Below are 5,237 nucleotides of genomic sequence, written 5' to 3' on the forward strand. Positions count from 1 at the left end.
TTGAGTCATCCTGTTTCTTTACTTTTCCCTGATATATGATCATTTATTAGAGTTCATTTTTTATGACCTTGATATTTTAGATGAATATTAGTCTGGTATACCCTTAGAAAGTCATGGATAGAAGATACCACCCTTCTCTCAGTGAAAAGAGACTGGTGATTAAGTGAAAACTGCACTCATAATGCATTTTGTAAGTAGTCCTAGTAATTTGACAATGTTTTATTCTCTTTTTAAAATATTTTTCAGTTGTAGATGGACACAATACTTATTTTACTTATTTATTGATTTATTTTTTAATTTATTTTTATTGTAAACAAATGGGATACATGTTATTTCAGTTTGTACACGGCGTAACAGCATACCATTTGCATATTCATATATTTACGTAGAGTAATGATGTTTGATTCATTCTGTTATTTTTTTCCTTCCCACCCACCCCTCCCACCTCTCTTTTCCCTCTATACAGTCCCTCCTTCCTCCATTCTTGCCCCCCCACCCCCCATTATGTGTCATCATCCGCTTACCAGTGAGATCATTACTCTTTTGGATTTTTGAGATTGGCTTATCTCACTTAACATGATATTCTCCAATTTCATCCATTTGCCTGCAAATGCCTTAATTATATTATTCTTTATAGCTGAGTAATATTGTGTATATATACCACAGTTTCTTTATCCATTCATCAATTGAAGGGCATCTAGGTTGGTTCCATAGTCTGGCTATTGTGAATTGAGCTGCTATGAACATTGATGTGGCTGTATCTCTGTAGTGTGCTGATGTTAAGTCCTTTGGGTATAGGCCAAGGAGTGGGATAGCTGGGTCAAATGGTAGGTCCATTCCAAGTTTTCTAAGGAATCTCCACACTGCTTTCCAGAGTGGCTGCACTAATTTGCATTCCCACCAGCAATGTATGAGTGTACCTTTTTCCCACATCCTCGCCAACACCTATTGTTGCTTGTATTCTTGATAATCGCCATTCTAATTGGGGTGAGATTGAATCTTAGTGTAGTTTTTTTTTTTTAATTTACATAGGGCAATGTTGTTTGATTCATTCTGTTATTTTTTCCCTTCCCCCCTCCCCTCCTACCCCTCTTTTTCCTCTATGCATTCCTTTCTTCCTCCATTCTTACCGCCCTCCTTATCCCCAACACTAAACCTAACCCTAACCCTAACGCTAACCCCTCCTACCCCCCCACATGTCCTCATCCGCTTATCAGCGAGATCATTTGTCCTTTAGTTTTTTGAGATTGTCTTATCTCACTTAGCATGATATTCTCCAATTTCATCCATTTGCCTGCGATTGCCATAATTTTGTCATTCCTCATGGCAGAGTAATATTCCATTGTATATATATGCCACAGTTTCTTTATCCATTCATCAACTGAAGGGCATCTGGGTTGGTTCCACAATCTGGCTATAGTGAATTGAGCAGCTATGAACATTGATGTGGCTGTATCTCTGTAGTATGCTGATTTTAAGTCCTTTGGGTATAAGCCAAGGAGTGGGATAGCTGGGTCAAATGGTGGTTCCATTCCAAGCTTTCTGAGGAATCTCCATACTGCTTTCCAGAGTGGCTGCACTAGTTTGCAACCCCACCAGCAATGTATGAGTGTACTTTTTTCCCCACATCCTCGCCAACACCTATTGTTGCTTATGTTCTTGATAATTGCCATTCTAATTGGGGTGAGATGAAATCTTAGGGTAGTTTTGATTTGCATTTCTCTTATTACTACAGATGTTGAACATTTTTTCATATATCTGTTGATTGCTTGTGCATCTTCGTCTGTGAAGTGTCTGTTCATTTCCTTAGCCCATTTGTTGATTGGATTATTTGTATTCTTGGTGTAGAGTTTTTTGAGATCTTCATAGATTTGGGATATTAGCGCTCTATCTGAAGTATGAGTGGCAAAGATATTCTCCCACTCTGTAGGCTCTCTCTTCACATTACTGATAGTTTCCTTTGCTGAGAGAAAGCTTTTTAGTTTGAATCTATCCCAGTTGTTGATTCTTGCTTTTATTTCTTGGGCTATGGGAGTCCTGTTAAGGAAGTCTGATCCTAAGCCAACAAGTTGAAGGTTTGGACCTACTTTTTCTTCTATAAGATGCAGGGTCTCTGGTCTGATTTCGAGGTCCTTGATCCATTGTGAGTTGAGTTTTGTGCAGGGTGAGAGATAGGGGTTTAATTTCATTCTGTTGCATATGGTTTTCCAGTTTTCCCAACACCATTTGTTGAAGAGGCTATCTTTTCTCCATTGCATGTTTTTGGCACCTTTGTCTAGTATGAGAAAATTGTATTTATTTGGGTTTGTGTCCGTGTCCTCTATTCTGTACCATTGATCTACCTCTCTATTTTGGTACCAATACCATGACGTTTTTGTTACTATTGCTTTGTAGTAGAGTTGAAGATCTGGTATTGTGATATACCTGCTTCACTCTTTCTACTGAGGATTGCTTTAGTTATTCTGGGTTTCTTATTCTTCCAGATGAATTTCATAATTGCTTGCTCTATTTCTGTAAGGTACATCATTGGGATTTTAATTGGAATTGCATTGAATCTGTATAGCACTTTTGGTAGTATGGCCATTTTGACAATATTAGTTCTGCCTATCCAAGAACATGGAAGATCTTTCCATCTTCTAATGTTTTCTTTAATTTCTTTCTTTAGTGTTCTGTAGTTCTCATTATAGAGGTCTTTCACCTCTTTTGTGAGATTGATTCCCAAGTATTTTATTTTATTTTTTTGATGCTATTGTGAATGGGGTAGTTTTCCTAATTTCTCTTTCTGAAGATTCATTACTTACGTATAGAAATGCATTGGATTTATGAGCATTGATCTTGTAACCTGCTACTTTACTGAATTCACTTATGAGTTCTAAGAGTTTTCTGGTGGAATTTCCAGGTTCCTCTAAATATGTAATCATGTCATCAGCGAACAGGAATAGTTTGAGTTCTTCTTTTCTAATTCGTATCCCTTTAATTTATTTGGTTTGTCTAATTGCTCTGGCTAGAGTCTCAAGAACAATGTTGGAGGCGCCGTAATCACCACCCAGGAGGAAGGAGGTCGGCTGTTCCAGGAGCTGCTATGGTGTTGAGTTCCCTGGCCCAGCCGAGGCGGTCGGCGCCATGAAGGCGGGTGCCACATCTATGTGGGCTTCGTGCTGTGGGCTGGTGAATGAAGTCATGGGAACCGGAGCTGTCAGGGGCCAGGAGTCAGGATTTGCAGGAGGCAAGGGCCCTTTCAGATTTACACCAAACTCTGATTTTTCCACCTACCCACCAGCAACTACGGAAGGGCCTAATATAGTTTGCAAAGCCTGTGGACTTTCATTTTCAGTCTTTAGAAAGAAGCATGTGTGTTGTGACTGCAAGAAGGATTTTTGCTCCGTTTGTTCAGTCCTTCAAGAAAATCACCGTAGATGTTCTACTTGTCACTTATTACAAGAGACAGCCTTTCAGCGCCCTCGGCTGATGCGACTAAAAGTGAAGGATCTTCAGCAGTATCTCATTCTTAGAAACATACCGATAGATACTTGTCGAGAGAAGGAAGACTTGGTAGATCTAGTACTGTGCCATCATGGACTAGGCTCTGAGGATGACCTGGACACAAGCAGTTTGAATTCTTCACAGTCCCAGACTTCTAGCTTTTTTACACAGTCATTTTTTTTCAAACTATACAGCCCCCTCTGCTACGGTGTCTTCCTTTCAGGGGGAGCTTATGGATGGAGACCGTACCTCCAGATCCGGAGTGCTGGCACAGGTACAAAGTGAAATAGCTTCAGCGAAAACAGAAGATGATGATGATGAGGAGGAGGAGGAGGAGGAAGAGGAGGAGGAAGAAGATGATGATCTATAGGATCGGACCCTTGGGCTCTCCAGGAAGAGAGTAAGAGCTTCACTGTCCGACCTGTCGAGCCTGGAAGAGGTGGAGGGGATGAGTGAGTGCCAGCTGAAGGAGATCCTGGCTCAGAATTTTGTCAACTATTCCGGCTGTTGTGAAAAATGAGAACTGGTAGAGAAAGTTAACCGTTTATACAAAGAGAATGAAGAAAACCAAAAGTCATATGGCCAGCGGCTGCAGCTGCAGGACGAGGAGGACGACAGCCTGTGCCGCATCTGCATGGATTCTGTCATCGATTGCGTCCTACTGGAGTGCGGGCACATGGTCACCTGCACCAAGTTGCGGCAAGCGCCTGAGTGAGTGTCCCATCTGCGGGCAGTACGTGGTGCTAGCTGTGCACGTGTTCAAGTCCTGAAACCGAGGCTCTCCCCAGTGGGACATGCACCCAAGACTCCCTCCCAAACATTTCAGTTCACAGAAGGGACTGGAAACGTGCAGTTCAAAGGCAGAAGCTATTTTTTAAAAATATTTTCATTACTAACTGGGGGCATAAAGGTTCATCCTAAGTTGAAGAAACATTGGTCCGCGCCACCACCTGCCTGCCTGCAGACACGAGCCTCCCAGGTTTTGCCGGGCTTTATCACGTGTCCCTGGTGAGCGCTAATTGTTGAAGTCAGACTGTCCATATGTGGGCATCAGCTCCTGCTCTCTGGATACTTACCCCATTCTCGTATTTCCCCTTCATCCTGTGTTCGCCATTTCTTTTCTCTTCGGGTGAGGTAAGCTGTCTACGGTGGCTGATGTGGAACAGGCTGAGCAGCGGCCCCTCTGAATGTTCACTTTATTAGTTGTGTATATTTTAAATGCTAATATTCGATGAATGTAAGTTTCCACATTGTTGCTATTTCTGCGTTTAAACATAATTGGGAACAACTGACATTCTAGTCACCTGTAAGGGCCTTAGATTAAAAATGTCCACTTTTGTTCAGGAACAGCGTTTTATAGCAAGGGCTGCATCTAGCTTCTGACATTAGGAGTGTGTGTACTAGAGTCTTTATTAATGTGTAATCAGTTTACACTGTTTTGTATAGTGAAGGTGTATTTTTAGTGCTACCTGCTAGCTAATTTCAACTTTAGGAATAAAATTAGATTTAAAGAAAAAAAAAAAAAGAACAATGTTGAATAGAAGTGGTGAAAGAGGGCATCCCTGCCTTGTTCCAGTTTTTAGGGGGAATGCTTTCAGTTTTTCACCATTTACAATGATATTGGCCATGGGCTTAGCATAAATGGCCTTCACAATGTTAAGGAATGTTCCCACTATCCCTATTTTTTCTAGTGTTTTGAGCATGAAGGGATGCTGTATTTTATCAAATGCTTTTTCTGCATCTATTGAAATAAT

The 5,237-nt window shown here is 41.1% G+C and overlaps 1 pseudogene across 1 annotated transcript; it reads left to right on the forward strand.

Annotated features, from left to right (window-relative positions):
- Nucleotides 1-3,067: 3,067 nt before the first annotated feature.
- Nucleotides 3,068-4,974, forward strand: LOC306650628 (E3 ubiquitin-protein ligase RNF34-like; annotated as a pseudogene). Its single transcript has one exon. The product of its transcript is annotated as an E3 ubiquitin-protein ligase RNF34-like (transcript).
- The last annotated feature ends 263 nt before the right edge of the window (nucleotides 4,975-5,237 follow it).

This window comes from Sciurus vulgaris (genome assembly GCF_902686455.1).
Source record: "Sciurus vulgaris genome assembly, chromosome: X".
NCBI classification, from domain to species: Eukaryota; Metazoa; Chordata; class Mammalia; order Rodentia; family Sciuridae; genus Sciurus; species Sciurus vulgaris.